Here is a 25027-nt window from a genome sequence, read left to right on the forward strand (position 1 = left end):
AGACTTGAACTCATGCTTGAATTACCAACTTGGATACATTCAAAAGAGGTTCAATTGACAAGACGAAGGATTAATCCATACACTAATCCTAGCACTAACCTAACACTACAATCTAGATACTAAGAGAATCACTCTCATTCGATATTAATCAAAAGCTTACTAAGAATGAAGACTAAGGAATGTATTTATACTAGGCCTATTACAACAAAGGCTCTAAAGTGGCACTTTGCAAAATTGACTTGCATGGGCTCACTACAAGAAAACTACCCTTTAATGAAGGGAGATCTCGGTCCCTAAAAGGTCAATCTGGTCCCCAATGGTAAATAGCGATAGGAAAAAGCTGGTCGCCACCCGTTGTAATAGACTTCGCTGCTAAAGGTCAATTACGACGGGCTAAATAATCTGGTCGTTAAATGTTTTTAGGGACAGCGCATTATCTGGTCCTAAATGTCTTTTTGGCGACTGGCACATACTGGTTTGTACTATCTTTTAACGACTACTCTCTTTGGTCCTCCTTTGAAGATTTACACAATAATTATATTGTTAGGGACCATATTTCGGTCCTTATTACCTAAATTTTGTCCGTCAAGCTTGTTGTCATCAAAGCTAATTCATGTCGATTAATATCAATTTGAAACTTGAAATTAAGATGAATATAAACATAACTCATGCTCAAATATAGTATATTGTAATTAATCACAAAAAACAATATTAACATCTATTGGTAAATTACAATATTTGGTCTTTCCCTTTGCAAAATACCTAGCTAGACATTGATATAAATGTTTGCACAACATTCCTAGCAAAAGATTGATAATTAGCTTGCATGTCTTCAAAACGTATATCTTAACTTGCAACTTCAATAGTCAAACCGGTAAAAGGTTCAATAATTTAGAAAAAATGATAAATATCAACTCTTGATAAAATAATTTATGTAATTTTAATCTAACAATGATTAAACCACTTACCCCAAAAGAATCCTAGTTTCATCAAGTGTTGTCATATTCACTTGAAAAATATTATAGCAACATAAAAGAAGCTGCAGGAATATAAGAAAAATGAATTTAAAAAAATTCAGGACAAATACTACCAAATGAATGATATAAAAAATCAAACGTAGGGCTTTCAACTATGCTAAACAAAGAGGTGAAAAATGCAGAAAACTGACACCATTTATGACAGCATCAAAGGTCCTTGTGTTATAGAATCAATGCCAAGCCTAAAGAATCTCATTACTAACAAAATCCATTTTAAATATGCTAGTGAATGTTTAGTTTCATGTCATATGCGGTAATGCAATAATATAACACCGAAACTCGTAATCTCTCAAGGCAGACATTTAAGCTTTCCTTTATTTTTATCCAACTTCGTCAGGTTTCTAAGGTCTTACCCATCTCTACAAAAACACTTCATTTTTTGACTACTTCGAAATCTCCCCAACAAGAAAAAAGAAGCAATAGTAATTATGCACTTAACTTGAAAAGACACGCAGACACGCAAGTGTACCTTGAAAAGACATACAGACACGCAAGCAGCCAAACATGCTTACCTTATGTTTTAGCTTAGCATCCTCTATATCATCACGAACTTCTGTAAGCGGAACCTAACAATAAAGAACAATAATTCAGCAAAATCAAAGAGCTAGAATGACAAATATGTCTACAATAAGAAAGCAGTACAGACTAAACATCACTATACCAACTATTTAATTAAAAATAAATACATGATTTTGAATTGAATGACAGAATTAAGAAAAATGACATTGATAGTTAAAGTCTATTTCATTCACCAAGAACATGTTTTTTTATCTCTACGTCTCCTTCTCTATTTTTCCAGATGGCCTTTTTCAAACGAACAAAATAGAAGAGTTTTATTAGAAGTCAACAAACAAATCGCATTCAGCTAAAGCATACCCAAGAAGATTCACTACTGCTCGGAAATATGTGCCTTATTAGTTCTTCCTTTTAAAATTTCAGTCCAGTTGAAATCCGTCACAAGCCATCCAACAAAAGTAGCTCGAGCAATCAACTGTAGAGTGTGTGTGCACTTGATCAGTTAATAGCTCTAACATATTTAAATACTTACTGGTAAACATAAACTGGAATGCTCCAACATTCCTCATGGAACTGCACATAAACCTTATCTATACATATTGCAAACTGAATAAGCCTTTAGTTTTGAAATTTTACTTTGGTACTGAGGAAGATGAAAAATCCAATTAAGTCCTACTTTCAAGCCCAATTTTGTTTTACCTCTAAGGATAAGTCAATTTTTCACTAAAGAATGTATCATCAAGATTTGTAACGAGCACTAAGTTGAGAAAACGACTTTACCTTGTACACACGACTATATATGAAATTTCATACTACCAATGTATTTTAACCCGTTATAACAAGTTCTTATTTTTTGCATTTTTGAAAAGATGCGGAAGAAAACATGGCTTCATCTTCATCATCTTTTTCCACAGTGGCTCTCAGCTTCCTCTACTGAATTTCATCAGAGTTTCACTCTCAATTCCAAAGAGACAATTTTGTCAATTTTCAGTCGATCCTATTTCATTTCTTTTGATCCAAAGAACTCTTCAACTGCCGGTATACACTAAGTTTTGACGAAAGTGGAAAGAGGATATGCAATAAAGAAAAAATGGCAAAAATATTAAAAAGAACAAACCTTAACAGAAAATTGCTCTTTTCTCCGTCGCCGAACACTCCTCTTCCTCTCTGAGTGGCTATTAGTAAAAAAAAATAGAAGAGGAAGATGGAGAGAGACTCGTTTACAATGAAAGCCTAAAATAGTTTGTATTTTCGAAATTACTCTTCGCTGTCCCATAGGCTTACACTTATTATACAAAAGATAACCAGATCACCGTATCGAGGAAATAAACTCTAACTTGGCATATTATCTTTCCCAAGAACCAAGGATTTAAGACCTCTCCCTCGTCCTCGTCCCCGTCCTTTTCCTATAGAACATAGCGCAAGGAAATGATATCTGGTAGTAGCCTTCATAGTTGATCCAACTCGATATTCAAATTTTATGGTTTCATATTAAACCTAAAAAGAGCCAAAGGCAAAGAATAATAGAAAATGAAAAACAACGTGGTAATAAAAAAACAAGTTCTAGATTAGTGATGATAATGGAAAAAATAGAATGAGTAAAAGAGAGAGATAAAAATAAACAAAGAAGTCACAATTCTACGACTATATCCTGATTTTATGTTATTTTCAATTTTGCAGTCTCTTGGAATAAATTTCAACATAGTATATGACAGGTCTCGTGCTTCAATTTAGTTAGTAAAACTACGAAGATGGCACCAGCAAACCGAGAAAAACGAGATGGGGAGGGTGCCAAATCACATGAATCTAATTTCTAGTGTTTTGTCGCAACAAGTATCGGAATCATCAGTATAAAAAATTTCGATTTAAGGCAACATTGTTCTTTTTCAGGAAAAGGGAAAGATATAAGATACTGAATGGCCTTAATAGGAAACCTCAAGATTTGAAGCAATATACCTTTTACAACTGAATTATCTCGATTCGAAACATATTCCATTATATCAATAGTCAATACACCTAAATTTCAAAGCAACTAAACTCCTGTAAAGCTATGAAAGTGATACCACAAAGCCAAAGAAAACGAGATAGAGAGGGCTCCAAATCATGTGCATCCATTTAAAGGGAACATTAATCCAAGAAAAAAATCGAATCCCACAATTCTAGTTACCAAATATCCTTGAAAACACCATGAAGCATACACAAATATATTTCAGCCCCATCACATCTAGAGCTTGATGTCTCCCAATCAACATCTCCTTACAAAAAGATCAACAAAAGCCAGTACACCTAGAAAGACTAATAAGCAACAAATTCCTAACAGAAACATAGGTAAGCCATACACATATGGCAAGGTTTGTTATGTAAATTGAAGATTTTGGACCATCTACAAAGAAATTAAGCTAAAACTACAAACAAAAATAAACAAATAAAATATAAATGCTAAATATTGATCAGAAAAAGAGAAATTTGAAAACCCAGAACTCAAAATAACAAGAAAATCCACAAAAATCAATGCAACCACAGAAATTAAACTAACCATTAACATAGGTAATTCCGTACACATCTAGCAAGGTTTGTTATGTGAATTCAAATTTTTGCAACCAGTGATATCGTCTACAAGAAATTAAGCTAAAAAACTATAAAATATTATTATGGGCGGCAATGATAAAGGGTAAAAACTAGTAGTATGTGAGAGACATATAGTAGTAGAAGATATGGGTATTGGGGTTTGCATACCAAAAATTAAAGAATAGTCGAAGGAATTTTTTGCTTACCTGTGTTTCTGCTTCTTTAGGAGTTTGATTGAAGGCGAAGAAGCTAACATGAAAACTGTGAAATACACAGAGCTCTTTCTCGGCTCTTTATACTGCATGTGATTTCAGTTCACAATTGGCCCTAATTCGAGTAATTGGATACGGTCTCAAGAATACGACAACTTGGGTTATAGATGGAGATTAGGGCTTAGAGATGCCAAGACCTGCAAGTGTTTTTAATTTTTAGAATGTTTTAGTTTTATTATATGGTTTCATTGGCTTCAGTTAAAAAAAGATTTTTAAAAGTTTTTCAATGTTTTGGTATTTCATTTGGCGCTCAAGGCCGACAAAATAATGACTTGTGATGAGTCACTAATTTCTTTTGGGACCAGATTTAGTACCTTTACTATAAAGTACATAATTAAGGACCACTATATACTCTCGTCCCTATATGTTTACTTTTAGGGATCACATTTTTAACCCGCCGCTAAACATTGGTCGCAGATAAACCTTTTTCTTGTAGTGTCTCTTCTTCACTAGAATTGCAATCCTATCCTTGAACTTGCTATGCTAGCCTCGAATTGCATCTTTGACCATGAATTGCACTCCTTAGCCATAGATTGCATAAATAGCCATCTTTGCGCTCCTAACCACTTTGGGTAATAGCCTCCTCATCTGCTTGCCAAGCTATCTTCCAAATAGGTTCCCTATCCGCTTGCCATGCTATCTTCCAAACATCATATGCTCTCTTAAGCGGGTGCACAAGAAGCTCCAATGTCCCTCTTAGTATCCTTGAGACATTTGTGACATTTAGGATCATATCAGGCTTAGTATCTACTAACAACATGATTTAAATAGCATATCTCACATAAGCTACTAATAGCAACATGTCTTAGCTAAAGCAACAAATATACCGAATTATGCAAAGCCGCTACTAAAAAGCGATTAACTAAAATAGCAACTAAAACATGAAAAAAAAAAAAAACAAGATTACACTAAACTATCAGTAGCAAATAATTAATTACAGCAGCAACAAAAGGAAAACAGAAATTAAAACACTTAAAGGAAAAAGAATTATCTTTCTTAGGTGCAGCTTTTGATCGACAATGAAGTTGGAAGACCTTTTTGCTCCAAACCCTCAATACTCACCACACAAAGGAAAAGAACAATTATATTTTTTACTAGAAAATTGAATAATTAAAGGTCTTAGCTAAAACTAGCGTAACCCTAGGTAATTCGACTTTATTGCGAATATGTGTGATATATTTTGTGTGTGTTAAATGTGAATTAGGGGTTCTTTATATAGAACCCCTATTTTGAGACAAACCATAGCTTCAATCTATGTGGTACTTTTGGCAAATTCTGTGAATTGTTCTTTCAAGACTCTACTCAATGGCTAAGATTCAATCAAACAAACATATAAAGGGTCGGAGTTAACTCAAATTTGGTCAAGCCGTGGAGTTCTTCATGAACCAACAAAAATCATGGATTCAAAAATGAATACAACAAAACCCATTAAGGTTTCTTAGTTCTATGACCGTTGAAAATACATAAAAGCAAGGAAAAGGAGGATTAGTACCTCGTTTGGGACTAAAACACGGTGGAAAGAGGGTAAGCGATTAATGCTTTACCCTAAGCGACAGAACAACTCAGCCAAAAAGGATTGTACGCCTGAAATGTTGCCATTTCAGGCAAAGATGATAAGGAGAGAGACGATTCTCCTCCACGGAGGCTAGGGTTTGAAGGGTGAAACCCTTGTTTTTATCAAATGGGACTTGATGAGGTCTATTTGGTGTGTTAAAGGTGGGGATGGGCCGAGTGTGGTCAAAAATAGCCAAAATTAAAAGTGTCTATTAATTAGACATCTCAATTATGGCCCTTGATTAAAGCTCATTAGCTTAATTGACCAAATTAAAGACACGACTAATTACACAAAAGAGCTTAAGTTTCAAATATGACCTCAATTGACTTTAAACCATGAAATTAGTTATTTCAATCATAGCCATATTCGACTGACAATTAATAATTACAATTATAGGCGCAATTAATCTCATAATAAGCAATTTACAGATATAACCATCATTAGAAATTTAATTAATTATGATTAATCTAAAAATTGCACTAAAAATGCAAATTGATTAAAATTTGAGAGGTAATGATTATTTATTTAATTAATCAAATTTCTTAGATTAAACAAAGTAAATTATTTGCTAATTAAGTCTTCAATAATTCCCACAATTAATTCAATATTTTTTTGAATTATTTTCTGATTTGATCTTGGCAAATGCTTTATCAATAGTAAAATGTCACGACCTAAACCGATGGGCCATGAGTAGTGCCCGAGCTGGACACTCGTATACGAACCTGCTAGATATAATCAGACTGAAACAAAGGACAGTAAGGAAATTTATAAAAGCAAGCCATAGACTCATAACGTCATAAATCAGAACGAACCTGTCTCCTGAGGAGTTACAGCTAACCAAAACATAACAAAATATGCAAGCCGACAGGGCCGCCACTATATACAGGAATATCCAAAACGGACTATGGCGATATAGCTGACCAAGGCTCATATACAGCCCACACATGTCTACAGACCTCTAAGAGTATAATAGTGAAATATGGCGGGACAGGGCCCCGCTGTACCCCTGGATATACATAAAGTCAAGTCTATATCAAAGTATCTGTACCCAAAATGACTTAAGCTCCGGAACAATGGAGCTCTCCAAGCAAATTTGAGCGTAAGTCCTAGGCCGGAGGATCGCCAACCGAGTATCTATACCGGGCATGAAACGCACCCGAAGAGCGGGGTACGGAAAATGTACCGAATATGTAAAGCATAAGAACATCAAGTACGATGAATCATGAAAACCAAAAGATCAATAATTGAATGCATCTGTGGCTAACATCTGAGAATATCTGCATAACTCTATATGACTGAAACTGACTCTATGGCGTATGATAGGCATAGATTATAATATAGTTGATAGTGCTGTGGAACGTAAGCCCGATCAATATATAATATAATAATGCCTAGGAACGTACGGCCCGATCCATATATAATATAATAATGCCGAGGAGTACGGCCCGATCCATATATAATATAATAATGCTGAGGAACGTACGGCCCAATCCATATATAATATAATAATACCGAGGAATGTACGACCCGATCCATATATAATATAATAATCATATATATACCATGCCCAATACCCCCTAGTGAGGGACTCGGTGAATAATTCAATGAAACCGCAAGACGAATACATACCCGGCCCAGGACTCGGTGAAATGATGTAATAACGTTATGCACGATTATAATATCAGGAGCAACCATATACAAACTAAATCATCATCTGAGACTCAATAGAATAATTAGAATGAACCAACACTTGAGAATCAAAGACAACTGTCATGTGAAGTACCGCTGAGAACTAAAATTCATTGGAGTCATGTATGTTCATCGTTCGCTCGTTTATGTAATTCATGCCAAAAAGAATGAAGGGATAGCCTTAAAATACCTGACAATCTACCTAATCACCCAACGTCTACTCCTCGAGTCCGTATGTCTACAATCACGACGATAATATCATGATTAGACCATTTACACCACTCACTATCTAATTTGTATACGAACGGAACTTAATGAAATTTGGACAGCATTTCCTCTATAAACTGGACAATCCCGAAAATCCAATTCAATTGAATCATCAACAACATCAACAACAATGCCAACCATTATTATACATCATAACTCAAATTGATTCCATCCATTTAATCCAACTAAAACAAAATTTCCGATCCATAAATCTCAACAAAACAACAAACGAGTTTATAACGCTATTTTCTCCGTTCTAATTCGTTAATACCCTAATTAAACTTATTAACAATGAAAAAGGGACCTTGATCTTACCTTAAGTATTGCAGCAACCACGTCAACACTCCTCTTTTTGGCTGATTTTTAGCTCAAACTGAAGGTAACGCGACGCACAACGCTTTTCTCTTCATGAGCTTCGGGATTCGGGGCTCGGATTTTGATCAAAATGGCTTTCTTAGCCTAGAAGTTCTCTCCCTCTCTCTCTAATGTTTTGGAAGCTCCTAGATGAAAATGACTAGCCCTCAAATGAATTTTCCATATATATTAATGTTAATGGGCCTCATGGGCCGAAATATACTCATGGGCCAAAATATAAATGCTTGGGTCGGGTCTCAACTTGCTGCCCCGCCAGCCCAACTTGCATCATCCATAACTCCTTATCCTGATATCATTTTCATGAGAGGCTTGTTGCGTTGGAAACTAGACTCGATGAACTTAATTTTAGGCTTTTGAAACACCTTAAAATTCCTCATATACTAGGAGATATGCCTCCAATAATATGGGCTAAAAATCTGGTCCGAGATTTTACTGAAGTTGTTCCGATTCATTTCGTTTAGATTCGTTTAACTTCTAATCCTCTTCCAACCCTCATGTAACCTCGTATACATACAAATACATACTCATATACATCCATAACAATCCATACACGCATCTCGAAGGGTCCGGAGAATCACAATAACCTTAAACATAACTAGAGAACTCACAGCTTCGACGAACTCAATCGCAAAAGTATATTCATATCTTTTGTCCATCTTCTATATCATTATTAATAATCTCAAATACTTTAAAAGGGCACTCACATTACCTCGTATACGTACTCATAACACGATTTCAAATCCTTTAGGTTACCATGTCACCTCGGGATACTTATGGCAACCATATATATATAATGATATTCTTGCTAACTGGATTAACTTTCCTTGAAATTTCTTAACTCATTCATTCTTGTCTTAAGTCAAGTAGCACGGACTCTTACGGGGTGTAACATAAAAATATATAAATTATTCTCAAATGGTTTATAACACACATTTTAAATTATTTTTCCAAATGAAATGACAAAATATTAATAGAAGTTTTTTTGCAAAAATCAATTCGATTTATAGAAAATATATATTTCACTCCGTTTGAGATTCAAGAACTCTAAGTAATTAAAATAAATCATTGGAGGTCAAAAATTAGGTGTCAGCAACTACCCCTTCAGTGTTCGGGGATAGCAGGCCCATCGCTAATCATTAAAATTTGACAGACCCTGATTTTTGATTGGCCAATTTCAAAACACCTCTTTTTTAATGCGATTTTCAAATATATGGGTCTCCTAAATATCTCAGGTTACATGAAGATTCGGGCCACTTGTAGTTTGACTCAATTGGACTTCCACATGCAAATTTAAACAAATTTTGGATTTCCCAATTGTCAAAAACCGAGAGATCCGAAGTGATTTGTTAGATTGTGACTGGCTCCCTGGTATTGACTCCACCTTCGTATCCCTGGTCTTTGGGAATCAAGTCACTTGTAGTCGACTCGATTGGAGGAAAAGAGTATCCCTTATGAGGGAATGCCTTTGTGACCCGGTGTGTGCTCGACTGGTTGCGGGAAAATTAAAAAGTTCGTAAGCAAAGTAAGTAAAATGTTTTTTGTGTCTTAATTAATTAACCTAAGTTTCCAGCTTCTTGGCCGGAGAGCTTGACTCTCATGGGCACCCTATCTCGACTGGCTTCGTAAGAAAATGATACAATAACGGATACACGAAAACGAGATATTAAGAAGATAAACAAAAGAAAAAGAAAAGATAGATAGCTGACACAGCAAATTCAATTTAGCAACCAAAGTTATATAAAACTATGACCTCTAAAATAAAGCAAAAGAAACACCAAATTCTTAAATTTGACCTCATAACAGAATAGAGATCTCCCAAGCAAACGACCTCTCAACAATGGGCACGAATCAAAAAGAGCCGACCAAAGGCCTCTCGAGGGAGTTTCTCTCTCTAGAGATAACTACAGAAAAACACTCAAAATATTCATAATTCATCAAAAGCTCCCTAAATGAAATGAAAGACAAGCTATATGTCAAGCTAAGTAAAGAAGACTAATAGGCAATTAACTTACGTTTTAATTTTTGAAATATTCTTGTTTGGCTAGTCTTCTTAGCATAGTCTTCAATTCAAGGATTGGCTTTCAATGGCCAAACACGTCCCTCCTTGCATAGATGGCCCTCTAATCAACCTTGCACGCATGGCCTTCTTGCAATCATAACCCTCCTTGCGCAAAGTAGTGTTACACCTCAAAAAAAATTTCGTTGATGCACAGTGAATGGGCGAACGAAGAGCACGAAGTATATGATGTTTCGATAAGTAAGAAATAGCATTTGATGATTCTAAATAAAATTTAAAAGATATTTGAAGTAGGAAACGAAAGTTGTTAAGGAAAGTAAGGTATATGTCATGTGTCGGGCAAGATTTACGAGTATCGAGTTAATGATGACTTAATGAAGATTTGGAGAAGAGTTATAACGTCCCTTGGATTGTTAATGAAGTGATAAACAAGTGTTAAGAAGGTTCCATAAGGATTGGAGATCAAACGAAGTGACGGAGATCAAGATCGGGGGAGAGGATTATACGGTTATACGAATTTGTATAATGTTATACGAACCGTATAATGGACCGTATAACATTATAAGGTCCCTCATGGTGGGATTATACGGTCAGTTATACGCCATATAAATTTATACGAACCGTATAATGGACCGTATAATGGTCACGAGGAAGGAACGTTGAAGCGTGAACCACAACCACTTATACGGACCGTATAAGTTCCACGGACCGTATAAGTGTCCGTATAATGTCCGTGAGATCAGATTCTAGTTATTAAAAAGAGGACCAAGTTCATTATTTCATTTCCACATTTCACTCCTTCTTCTAGAGACTCTCTAGAATATTTCTCCCACACAAATTCAAGAGATATTAGTGATCATCTACATCAAACTAAGTGAATCAAGTGTAAGAAACCCATTAAAGTCCATCCAAAACAAGAAATCCAAGTGAAGGTGAAACTTGGGTTTTTCTTAAGAGAAGTGTTTGCACACAAGGTTCATTCCTACACCATCTAAGGTAAGTTTTATGACATTTCCTTGTTGTTTAAGGTATTTGAAGGTTGAAACACTTGGATTATATAAGGAAATAGGAAATGGGTCATGAATGTGGGAATAGTGTCACTTTGAGGAAATGTTTGGATTGAGCTATGATTCTTGATACATTATGAATATAATCATGTTACAAATGATGTTGAGAACATGGAATAGACCTTGTATATGAATGAACGAAATTGTGTGATATGACCATGAATATGGATGAATTGAAGTGAATTGAGAAGTAAGGATAATGTAGTTGAATAAAGACCATTGTGATGATGTTGTGAAAGTTATTATTGATGTTTGGGAGTTGATATGTGATATGAGGGAAGTTGTATAAATAAAGGAGATGTTGTCCAATTTTCTCTAGCTTTAGTCATGAATGCTAAGCTATCGATTCTCTAATGTTAGTATGCACTTTAATGAAGGTAGAAACGTGAGCATTGAAGAAGCACGTGCAAGCGATAGAATAGTTGAACGGAAAGGTATGTAAGGCTAACCCTTCTTTCATAAGGCATGGTTCTTTGGCTAAATATCTATCCTTCTATGAGCCTACTATATTCTCTAATGATCCTATCTTTAAAAGCTACTAAGCTTATGATCCTCGTTATGACACGATTGTACTAAGTTCCCTATATGACGAGTAATCCTCTAAGGATAGGATGTAATGAATGACGATAGTAGAAAGGCTAAAGATGCTTATGAGCTTACATGAATATGTGCCCATGTGTGGCTATTATGAAACCCCGAGCTTATGTGGTCGGGTAGATATATATATATATATATGTATATATATATATATATATATATATATATATATATATATATATATATATGTAATGCGCGCGCACCACTGCAGTTGGGTACGGATATCACTGAGCCTTGGTAGGGCCAGGTAACTAAGCCTTGGTAAGGCCGGGTATGTGAAACACCAAACCTTCGTGGTCGGGAATGCTATATAAATACTATACATATAACATCAATATGAGTACGAATATGCTAAGTGTATGTAAATGCTAAGTAAAGGCTATATATATACTATGTATATGATATGAACATGAGTATGAAGGAAAATATGAATATGAATACGAAAATGGATACGAAAGGTAAATGAGTACGGATATGGATGTATGTACACGGATACGCAATAGAAATGGAATGTCCCTATGGAAAGCAAGTAAGTGCTATGACGATGATACTATTATCTCCCGTCTTATGTTATTTCACATGTTATCTATTATGCTTTCATATTGATATTGATCATGCTTTACATACTCAGTACATTCTTCGTACTGACGTCCTTTGTTTGTGGACGTTGCGTCATGCCCGTAGGTGACCAGGGAGACAGACTTGATCCATAGCTATATTTCTCAGGGACTACATAGCGGAGCTCCACTTCATTCGAAGCTATAGATTTTGGTATAGATTCTTTTGTGTACATATTTATGGGCACGGCGGGGTCCTGTCCCGCCTATATAATATAATGTATTCTTCTTAGAGGCTTGTAGACATGTGTATATAGTTATGTATATTTGGCACTTGTCGGCTATATTTTGGGATATTATTTTGATAGCCTCGTCGGCTTATGTACATTTATATGAGCATAGTTGTTATTGATGATTTATAGGGCATAGATGTTTATTGATAAAATAAGTAAATTGTCGCCCAACGAGATTAATATGAATGATGAATGAAAAGTATGATTTAACCATATGGCCACCAGATGAAATGTGAAAGTATGTTAAGAGGTGCCGGGTGGTTAGCACCGGGTGCCCGGGTTAGCCTCCGGTTGGGTCGCGGCCCTGACAAAAGGTGGTATGTGCGAGCGCGCTCGGGCCCTAGGGTGTGTCTACGAGCCGTGTCTAGTAGAGTCTTGGTTATGGGTGTGTTGCGCGCCACACTTATAAATAAGAAATTTCGGGCATTTTAGGAATGAATGACCTTCTTTCTTCATAAGAATCGTGTGATAGAGCTATGATATAAGAACTTCTTGTTCCTTAACCGTGTGTTGTGCATTTCAGAGATGCCTACAAAAAAAAAAGGCTACAGCAGCCCAAAAGGGCAAGACGGTGGCAGAAAAGCGGGTTGAAAGAGCACCGCCACCGGTAGTAGAGGAAAGTGAGTCCTAGAGTGCGGCTCAATCTCAGTCCTCCCATTCAGTACCTATATTAGAGGAGCGTGAGGGAGCCTCAGCCCCAGCTCCAGCACCTCCGGTTCCTCCACCGGATGCTTCAGGCCAAGATGTAAAAGAGGCCATTCATTTACTTACTCAATTGGTTGCTACCCAGACTCAGCGGCAAAGTACAGGGCAAGGTGATAGGGCTGTTAGTGAAAAGGTCCGTGATTTCATTAGTTTGAACCCTCCGGAATTCTTTGGATCAAAGCCGGATGAGGACCCTCAGAATTTCATCGATGGTATGTTGAGGACGCTTCGGTTGATACATACGTCGGACACCGAACCGGTGGAGTTAGCGTCCTATAGATTGAGAGATGTCGCAGTTCATTGGTACACGGTTTGGATGGCTTCACGGGGAGCCAATGCACCTCCTTCGGTATGGCAAGAATTTGTAGATGCATTTCTCCGACATTATTTTCCTCCGGAAGTTCGACGAGCTAGAGCCGACAAGTTCTTAAATTTGAGGCAAGGGAGCATGAGTGCTCTAGAGTATAGTCTCCGCTTCAATTCCTTGGCTAGGTATGCTTCGGCCATGGTAGCGGATATGGGTGACCGGGTGCACCGGTTTGTGAAAGGCCTAGGGCCACATTTGATGGATAGATGCTTAACTGCGTCCCTTCAGGACAATATGGACATCTCATGCATCCAAGCCTATGCTCAAAATTTAGAAGAAAGCCTACATCAACAACGAAGTGAGCGTGACATGATAGAGGGCATAACAAGCGGGCTAGATCTTCGGGTCCGATGAGTGAGTACAGAGGCGGGCACAGACAGCAGTGTTCTAGACATTCAGGCTATTCTATGATTAGTGCGCCTCCGCGGTATTCAGGTCAGAGATTTGATAGATCTACTCATCCCGGGCATGGTCAGAGCTTTTTGGGATCTCAGTTTAGAGGTGATTCGGGTCAGGCGAGGCCACCCATGCCACGATGTTCCCGGTGTGGGAAGCTACATTAGAGGTAGTGCGGACCGGGTTCGAGGTTTGCTATTCATGTGGGTCGACTGTGCCATATTATGCGAGATTGCCCTCAGTTGGTGGTAGAGGTAGGACTCATCCTTCAGGGTCGATATCCGGATCTTTATCTTCTATACGCCCTATGGGGCCAGGTTCACATGCGCCAGTCGGCCATGGTAGAGGCAGGGGGAGAGTCCCCGGCTCTAGCGGTCCTCGACCGTATTTATGCTTTTTCTGGACGCCAAGATCTTGAGTCTTCTCCCGATGTTGTCCGTTGTGTATTATCGGTATTTTCTCATGATGTATATGCTTTGATAGATCCGGGCTCCACATTGTCATATGTTACTCCGTATATTACGGGTCGGTTTAGAATCAAACCGGAGTCGATTAAACCTTTTGAGGTGTCCACACCCATTGGTTAATCGGTAATAGCTAGCCGAGTATATAGAAATTATGTAATTGTGATTTGTGATCGCCGTGCTATGATTGACTTGCATGAGTTAAAAATGGTGGATTTTGATGTTATTATGGGCATGGATTGGTTGGCTTCTTGCTACGCCAATGTTGATTGTAGAATGAAAATGGTTCATTTCCCAATTTCCGGAGAGAACGGTTTTAGAATGGAAAGGAAATACAGCATCACCAAAGGGTAGGTTTATTTCCTATCTAAAGGCAAGGAAAATGATTACAAAAGGTTGCATTTATCATTTAGTCCGGGTTCAAGATGTAGAAGCTGAACCGCCGACTCTTCGATCAGTTCCGTAGTGAATGAATTTCCGGATATGTTCCTCGGAAGAGCTTCCGTGCCTTCCTCCCGAGCGGGAGATCGATTTTGCTATTGATGTGTTGCCGGATACACTAAGCCTATATCTATTCCTCCTTATAGAATGGCTCTAGCGGGTTGAAAGAGTTGAAGGAGCAATTGAAAGACTTGCTTGAGAAAGGCTTTATTAGGCCTAGTTCATCCCTGTGGGGAGCACTCGTGTCGTTTGTTCGAAAGAAAGATGGCTCCTTGAGGATGTGCATTGACTACCGGCAATTGAATAAGGTGACGATTAAGAATAAATATCCTCTTCCGAGGATTGATGACTTGTTTGATCAATTACAAGGTGCAAAATGGTTTTCAAAGATAGATTTGAGATCTGGGTATCATCAAGTGAGAGTTAGGGAGAAAGATATCCCTAAGACAGCCTTCAGAACGAGATATGGCCATTTTGAGTTACGAGTAATGTCATTCGGGCAAACTAATGCACCGGCAATGTTCATGAATTTGATGAACGATGTGTTCAGGCCTTTCCTAGATTTTTTTGTGATTGTATTCATCGACGATATCTTGGTGTATTCTAGATCCGAGGCAGAATATGCGGATCATTTGCGTACTGTCCTTAGAGTTCTTCAAACTCGAGAGTTGTTTGCAAAATTTTCTAAGTGTGAGTTTTGGTTGAACTCAGTGACATTTCTGGGACACATTGTTTCAGCTGATGGTATTCGGGTAGATAGCCAAAAGATTGAGGCCGTAAAGACTTGGCCAAGGCCCACAACTCCTACGGAGGTTCGCAACTTTCTGTGCTTAGCAGGTTATTACTAGAGATTTGTTGAAAGTTTCTCTTCTATTTCCTCGCACCACTCACAACAAAGTTTCAATGACCCGAAATCGTATTGACTTTTGACTTCTCGCCGGTCCTGACACTTCCAGAGGGATTGGAAGGTTAAATTGTATATTGCGATGCTTCATGCGTGGGGCTAGGCTATGTATTGATGAAACATGGTAAGGTGATTGCATATGCTTCAAGGGAATTACGAAAACATGAGAAGAATTATCCAACTCATGATCTAGAATTGGCTGCAGTGATCCATGCATTAATGATGTGGAGACATTACTTATATGGTGTTCACGTGGATATTTACATAGATCACAAGAGCCTTTAGTATATCTTCAAGCAGAAAGAGTTGAATTTGCGGCAACGACGATGGTTGGAATTGCTAAAAGATTATGATGTTGACATTCTATATCACCCCGGGAAGGCAAATGTTGTGGCTGACGCTCTTAGCCGCAGATCTATGGGAAGTTTGTGTGATGTGCAACCAGAGAAAAGAGGGATGCCTCGTGAGCTCCAACAGTTAGCTAGCTTAGGAGTTTGAGTAGTGGACTCGAGTAGCAGGGGAACTACCATTCGAATTCGACGAGCTTTGTCGCTAGTAGTGGAAGTGAAAGAGCGACAATACGAAGATCCCATGCTAGTGCGAGTACGAGATACACTCCCTCGTAAAGAGGAGTCATCATTTGAGATTGCGGAGACGGAGTTCTCCGATGTCGAGGCCGATTATGTGTTCCTAATGTGGCAAGTTTATGCCACCAAATATTGAGAGAAGCTCATTCTTCCCGTTATTCTGTCCACCCCGGAGCAACGAAAATGTATCACGATCTTAAGTTCATATATTGGTGGAATGGGATGAAGAAAGATATAGCAGAATTTGTAGCTCAATGTCTCAATTGTCAACAAGTGAAAATCGAGCACCAAAAGCCGGGCGGATTGTTGCAAGCTATAGAAATTCCAACTTGAAAGTGGGAAGTAATTAACATGGATTTCATTACAGGCTTTGTTAGAACCCGTATTTTTGTACATTGGAACAATCCGGATTAATTATAATAAGTTGAGGACAAAACTATTCCGGGATAAAAGTCAGGATTTTTGACCTTTGAATTTTTTTTTAAGACATAAGTTGTTCATGAATTTGTTGGTATGGAATAATTAGGAGAATTTGGGACCAAAAGTGATAAAATTGGAAGTTGAAAATCATCCACTTTTCCATGTTGTGGCCGTGTGATGTGGAGTGGTGCCCACACAATTTTTGTGTCATCTTTTAATTGATCCAACACATGGAGTGGGCCATGAACCCTTGACCAAGTCTTGCTAACATAAAAGATGACTACTAGTATTCATTTGCTTCATTTTTAACACTTAGAAAAAAAGAGAAGTGAAGCTCTCCACAAAAGGAGGCTCTCGGCCAGCCCAAGGAAAAAAATCAACCCCATTTCAAGCCATCCTAAAATTTTTCCCTTGATGCAAACCTACTATATTGAGGTCCCTAAGTAGCGTGGAGGTGTCGTTGGAGCGATCAACCCATTATTTTTCATCTTTGGAAACCCTAGGCTATTGGGAAATTGAAGGAAAGGTAAGAATCATTTATGCTTTGTATGTTATAAAGGTTGTATGCATATTGTAGCATGTTAATATGGATGAAAATCATGAAATAAAGTATGTTGAAGTTGTCACGACCCAACCCCGTAGGCCGTGACTGGTACCCGAGCTGGGCACCCAGACGTACCTATTAACCATAATCAACATACAAACAGATTATGCGTATACAGAGTTCGACATCAGACTATAAGTAACATAATCAGATCTTATACTTACAAATAGTGACACATCGCCCCGTAACTATCACAAATACATGTACATATATATGCGTTCCGCGGTCACAACATCCAGCGGAGAATATCTTACGTGAGCCAGTAAGGCCAACATCATACAGGGGCGTACGAACACGGCTCACACGGACACAAGGAAACGGCAACTTACCCATAACCCACACGTATATGTCTACGGACCTCTAAGAGTCATAACGAATCATATGACGGGACGGTCCCCGCCGTACCCATGAACAAACATATGTACGGATAATAGAAATGTAAATACCAAAATGTATAGGCTCCCGATCAAAGGAGCACTTCACGACGGTAACGTATATCCTAGACCGACGGACCTCAAAGCATGTACCGTACCTGCGCGGCATGGGACGCAGCCCCGAAGAAAAGGGGTCAGTACGAAAAATGTACTGAGTATACAAGGCATGAAATAAAATATAGTAAACGGAGTCATAATCAAAATCAGAGGTGCAGAAAGTAAATGCAATATTCAAAATATCAAAATGCTTTCAAAATATTAAGATGCTTACTCATAAAACTTAAATCATGCATAAGGCTCTTAGAACTGTGGTCGCCCGCCCGTCATTGGCGCCACAACACATCATACTCCAGAAGGTTTTATATCTCCGTATCCCCGTCACACAACACATCATATATATACCACGGTACCCGGCCAATAGGGGCGCGGCGTACCGGACACATCATAACACCATTATCCACGGTTCCCGGCCAAAGGGGCTCGGCGAACCGGACACATCATACTCCGGAAATATAACATAATGCGCACGATGACATCCGGCCCCGGGACTCGGTGAAGGAAGTGACAATAGAGCACGAGCAGAGTCGAGAGAAACTATAGGCAATTTTTAAAATACTTTCCGAAAATATAATGGAAAAGTCAAAACAAATTATCGTTTAAGGGTCAAAACTTAGTCATGTCAAATGTCTTTCGGACGACCTTCGGAAACGTATCGAATATCTTAACATATCATAGAACCGTAGGAACCATACGTATAAAGTCATGATCATAACTCATCAAATAAGTAGGAAATCCATATGCTGAGATCAAAATGAAATAGTATTAAATTTTTCCCAAAGATCATTAGGAATAGTATAAAAGAGCCGCGGGCCCCACGGACGGGTGCCGACCCCCATCCGAGCCCGACTACGAGAGTTAGGGGAGGGTTATGTCTTATGAGTTTACCTATTATGTTTTGGGGCGTTCCGAGCTCGTATGCAAAAGTTACGGACGTTTGAAGATCGGATTCTTTTGTAGTAACGTTCTTTTGTAAGGCCTTTGAAACTCATTCTTTCAAAACATAGGAGCCATAATTTAACTAAGTTGTCTTGCGAACATTAAAAGTGAATAAGACTCATATGATTGCTCGGATTATAGGAATGGAATCGCCTCGGGATTCGTAACTTATCATAGCTTAATCGTAGCTAAGACATGCCAACGAAGAAAAGGGTAAGCCTTGCATACCTTGCACTGGCTTTCCAAGCTAATCCAAGTTTACGTCGTGAACCTTCCAAGATCTACAACATGCCATTAAATATCAAATATTAGCTAAAAGCATTTAGAACCCGATTCCAAACGCACACCAAATTCTACAGAAATTTCGGCAGCACTTCCCCTATAAATACACCACCCCGAGAATTAAACTCGGCCAATTTCATCAACCACAATACCAACAAAACATTCTAATGACATCAACCATTGATTCAAAATGCATTCTAGCATCAACAACCTTCTTTCACACAATGCGACGATATTCACTTATGTTCAATTCAACCGCATAAAATCGAACTAACATCAATATTCACACATTCAATTACTAATCCGAAATCATTCAAACAATATTCAAGGACACTATAAACAATTCATACAATGTTTCAAGCAATCCAACCACACCACCACCTTACCCGAAATGCTCTCCAAACCCGAAAACAATACTAACATATTTTCTTCTTCCAAAACTCATAAACTACATCAATAATCTATGCATTAACATTGCAACCATCCTAAATATAAAATTCACATAAGAGCTACATTGGCTTCCAAATCAGCCCACAACCATCACAACTTCAATTTGATTCATTAAACTTCATTTTACCTCATAGAATTCATAACGACGACGATCAAAATACTAGATAACATAACTTCATTTCTTACATAGCAAACAGCCCCTATTTTCGGCCACTCCTCAACATACATTATTCCATGAGTTTCATTCATTTTCTACACATTACAACCACACACAAACATGCTAAATACAATGAATTCACTACCCCTTCAATACAACACACACCACACGGCCAACTATACTCCCACACGGCTACCACTTCAACTTCCTTATTTTCATGAATTTCATCCATCTTTGCATGCTACAACACACATAAACTATGCATAACATACAAAAGAAGAGATTAGAACATACCTTCTCCTCTCAACTTTTCCACACGGCTAGGAGTAATTTTTGCAAGAATAAGCGTTTTGTTTGTTCCAACAACTATCCCACGTTGAAGAGCACCTTTCAATTGGTAGGAAAACTAGGAGGAATTATTTTTGGGATGAAGGTTCTTGATCTTCTTCTTTCTCTAGATATGGCCGAATATGGCCTTGTGTTGGTTCTCCAATTTTTTCTTGAATTTTCTAGAGATGAAAGTGGTGAACTAAGATGACTTAGTCATCTTTTAATAACACATACTAGCCAACCATGTGGCCATGGCCCACCCCCAAGGTGGCCGGCCACATGGCCTTATATTTCTTTTTTTTTTTTTGTTGAATTTCTTTTTCATGAACTAATGTCCCTTCCAAAATTAGAATACTTTCCAAAAATGGAATTTGGCCCCAAATGGTTCTTTAATATTTCCATGCCAATAAAATCATGCACAACTTATTCTTTTAAGACAAGCAAAAATCTCTACTCCGCATCTCGGGATGGTCTAGTCCCCAACTTATCGTAATTGACCCGAATTATCCCGACGTGCGAAATACGGGATATAACATCCTTCCCCCCTTTAGAACATTCGTCCTCGAATGTTCAACTAATCCCGTAGAGTCTTATAAAGATCTCGGGGGGGGGGTTTCTCTTATCACCATATCGTGCCGTTCCATCTATTGATTACCTTGCTTTTTCATTTTCCCCTCAGTTCCTCAAGTCATCTCCTTTCTGCTACTACTTCGTCACAATATTTTAACACGAGCCATGTCTTCAATGTGCAACATTCTTGCCTCACAACCATGTAACAAGATCCAAAGCACATCTCGAGTTGAACTTCTCCTCCCCGCCGAATTTTGTCACACCTTTCGGGGACACATAAATTTGCCCTCTTTTAAGTAGCCAACTAATCCCGATTATCTTGCTCAGGTCTTGTTCTTAACTTTCCGGTCACATATTATATCGCGATCTTTACAAAAAATAAGCGAAGGTGCTCAATCTGATCCGAAATGCCTTAGCACAGCTTCATTAATCGCCACGTCTGCCTCACTTGTCTACGCCTTCCTTTCCTTACGACCGGTATTGGAACAGATCTTTGGTTCAACCATAGCCATGTCCTACTTATCCTTAGTACAAGTTCTATCTTGGTAGCCTAGTTAAACCATCTTTACATCTTTCCTTAATGTACACCAAAATATTATCACCGTATTGGTATCACTGAATCCAGACTCTCCTCCTGGTTCACCCAGTTCCACCTACTCCTCCGCCCTAATATTCACTTACGGCCTACCCTATTGTACTCTCTTTTCTTCCTTTACTCACTCGTCTACTATATTCACCTCCTACTATCGGGGGCTTCCTGTTTTTTTTTTTCCTTACTGTCCATAGGGCGTAGTATTATTAGCGAGTGACCTTATTGCCCACATCTCAGCCTTTGATCCGATTTAGTCGTATTTTCTTTTATTACATCACTGTAAGTTACCCGTTAACATTCCTTCGTCGCACTATTTTCTGTAAACCTCCACTTTCTAATATTCTATTATTCGAGATCTCCACAGTCAATTCTCGGCACCATCCCAATTGCCGTTCTAGCTCCTATCCCTTTTTTGTTGGCTCTTTGGGTTTTATTAGCTGGCCTCAACAAGGAATCCTACCTGTAGCTCGAGTACCCATATTAAGTATTTTGCGGTGTTGACTGCCTCTATCTTGCACTCACATTCCTCGTATCCGCTTCCCCCCTTTAGGGGTGTACTTATTTTATTACGGGATTATATGTGCCTCACATCTATATTTTTCGTTCTCGGTCAGCCTGCACTGTTGTTTCGACGTTCTGATTCCCCTTACGGTTTATCCGCTCACTTTCTTTCTCTTCCCAACATCGTTATACCAGTACTTCCCAAGTCTGTCCTATAGTAAAGACGGTATCAGCTCGCTTACAGCATTCATGTCGCTTTTTATTATTATTATTTTCCACTTGAACTTCGTTGTCCCGTCCGATTCGTGCCTTCCGTATACCGTCACGTTAGTTGCCGGAATACGTACACCCACTAACATAGCCATGCACGGAATATCGCACGCTTCCCTGTACACATATATATAGTTGCCAGCATCTCATTCACAAAGATCCACCAAACACTACTCAAACTGACCCTAATTCTAACGTCGTGATGCACTTTCTTTTTCTTCACCCGATTCAGCCCGCTTCGGCCTACGCGGTCTCTTAAGATTCCCGCCTATTCAGTATATTCTAGATCCTTTTAGACCACCCTAACTTCCCATTTGCTCCTTAAGGCTGAAGTTGTAAAACTTCCAGAAACTTCGGGGTCACCGTCCGAGATTTCCCCCGCTACGGCATGCTAACCCGAACTTCGATGAAATACGGCGCTCTAACGTTGATATAATTGCGTCCACCTCACCGTACGGCCTTCGTCACGTAATTTGGAGTAAAGTGAAGGCTCGAGGGATTTTCGAACGCTTTTCTAGCACAATTACCATTTTACCCCTCTCTCGGTTCTACATATATATATATATATCACTTATCACACAGTGGGTACTATTACTTTCCATCCTCGACCCCCGAAGTCCGTAATGACCACCGAACACGTCTTAATCACCGTCACTTATACATACTTGGTTATCGACTTTGAATTTCCGGCTTTACCGCTATTAAACAACAATTATACAACAAATACGCACATATAAGAATATAAATGCTAGTAAGGACTCATGTGCTTAAGGGTCGCACCGACAATGCCTCACGATCACTGCTGGCCGGCGCGCCTGTAGGCGGTTCGATGGACGGCTAAAATGCGGAGGCTAACGCCGCGACCTGCCACGGCCGTCGTGCGGAGATACCCTGAAATAGTATTAACTCTTCCCGAAGAAGACGGACCGGCACCGACCCGTAGGCTGGGTGCATCGGGAACCACCCCCCACGGACGATCTCTCGTAAGGTGGCCCCGGCGGCCTGGTAAACAAGCGCCTATCGCCGATGCCCGCTCTCCCGGTGACGCCTCTACGGTGTGAACACCGAGGTATGAATGGCCTCGACCGACCGGAACCTCATCCACCGGGATCCCCGAAACCCGGGAGCTGCGACTCTCGCTCGAGTACCTCGCACCGTCGAATCTCCTGCCGGGGAATGGTGAGGGTGCGGCTCCGCGCCGACGAAGAATACCCGTGTCTTGGCGGGGGCACGCCGCCTCGAAATCTCCAAAGTACCCGGGCCGACCTAGCCCTCTTGGGGTGGCTCCGTGCCGTCGTAACCCTATGTTTGGGGCGCCACTGTGTCGCTCCTCCATGCCCGGGCGTACGCACCGGCCACCGAGCAATATCCATGCGGGGTCGGGAAGCCATCGCCACGGTATCGATCGAGGGTAATCATCCCGGACCCGTCACGTGCGGATGCACCCGGTCGACCGTGTCGGCCACGATGAGAGGCGCGTGTCCGGCCGGGGAATCAAACTCGAGGCTATACTCTCGGACGCTCCCCGCCGTCACCGCCTCGGACGTAGAAATGCGTGAACCCCGGCTCGTCTCGTCTCTGGGGGCGAAAATGGCCAAGAAAGGCCTCGCGGAAACTCGTCCCACACGGCGGAGGAGCATCCTTGCCCCCCGGACAATTCCCGAAGACTCGTACCAATTAGCGGCAATATCATACAACCGATACGATGCGAACTACGAAAGCGGACTCGGTCTCGGAAGCATTAACCAACCGCAACGTACGCGCATACGTCTAATAAACTCACAGGGGTCCTCATCGGGCTTTTGACCCGAAAAACTCGGTGGATTACGGAGTCGAAATCGCGGGCCCTCGAGCTGTCACGTCCGTCCACATAGTCATCCCCGAATATATGCCCGCGAGCACCTTCACGCCACGATGCGGTCGACGGGCGGACCGCATCCCGCGTGGCCTTGTCCTGCCCACAACCGTGGGGCCGGAGGCTCTGCACGCGGTCTCGGGAGAGGGCGCGGTGGAGCCGCCCTGCGACCTGCCGCTGCTCGCTCCAATCCCCTCCGGTAATGGCGGCGTAACCTCGGGCACAAGGGCGAGCGCGAGCCACGGTAACTCCCCGGGCTCGGCTGGTCTCCCCAAGCACTGTAGACTTGCCCTTCTGGGCAGCTGTCGCCTTTCTCGGAGGCATCGCTGAAATCACAACAACTCGTTAGGGAGGAGTCATCCTAAATAAGCAGCTCTATCGCACGATCTAAGACAGAAGAAAGGTCATCAATTCCTAAATGCCCCGCAGCCTCCTGTTTATAAATGTGGCCGGCTTCACACCATAAACAGGACTCTGCCGGACACGGTCTGTAGACATTCCGAGGATGAACCGCTACCGATACCACTTTTGTCACGACCCAACCCCGTGGACGTGTCACGGTACCCGGTAGCCGGGCACCCGGACGTACCTATTAACCATAATCAACATACAAACGGATTATGCGTATACGAGTTCGACATCGGACTATAAGTAACATAATCGAGATCTTATACTTACAAGTAGTGACACGTCGCCCCGTAACTATCACAAATACATGTACATATATATATAATTCGTTCCGCGGTCACAACATCCGGCGGAGAATATCATACGTGAGCCGTAAGGCCAACATCATACGGGGCGTACGAGTAACACGGCTCACACGGACACAAGAAACGAACTTACCCATAACCCACGCGTATATGTCTACGGACCTCTAAGAGTCATAACG

At 40.0% G+C, this 25027-nt stretch overlaps 2 long non-coding RNA genes across 3 annotated transcripts; one reads left to right on the forward strand and one right to left on the reverse strand.

Annotated features, from left to right (window-relative positions):
* Nucleotides 1–963: 963 nt before the first annotated feature.
* Nucleotides 964–4615, reverse strand: LOC132059644 (uncharacterized). Of its 2 annotated transcripts, XR_009415689.1 has the most exons (4): nucleotides 4328–4615; nucleotides 1914–2028; nucleotides 1550–1603; nucleotides 964–1039 (listed from the first exon to the last, which is right to left on the reverse strand). It is a non-coding gene; the product is annotated as an uncharacterized LOC132059644 (long non-coding RNA). The 2 variants fall into 2 exon arrangements; XR_009415688.1 differs by lacking the exon at nucleotides 4328–4615 and having other exon boundaries at nucleotides 1914–2672.
* LOC132059645 (uncharacterized) lies at nucleotides 1912–3255 on the forward strand. The gene is made up of 2 exons (XR_009415690.1): nucleotides 1912–2037; nucleotides 2679–3255. It is a non-coding gene; the product is annotated as an uncharacterized LOC132059645 (long non-coding RNA).
* Nucleotides 4616–25027: the final 20412 nt, after the last annotated feature.

The sequence above is a fragment of the Lycium ferocissimum genome, chromosome 6 (genome assembly GCF_029784015.1).
Source record: "Lycium ferocissimum isolate CSIRO_LF1 chromosome 6, AGI_CSIRO_Lferr_CH_V1, whole genome shotgun sequence".
Classification (NCBI taxonomy): domain Eukaryota; kingdom Viridiplantae; phylum Streptophyta; class Magnoliopsida; order Solanales; family Solanaceae; genus Lycium; species Lycium ferocissimum.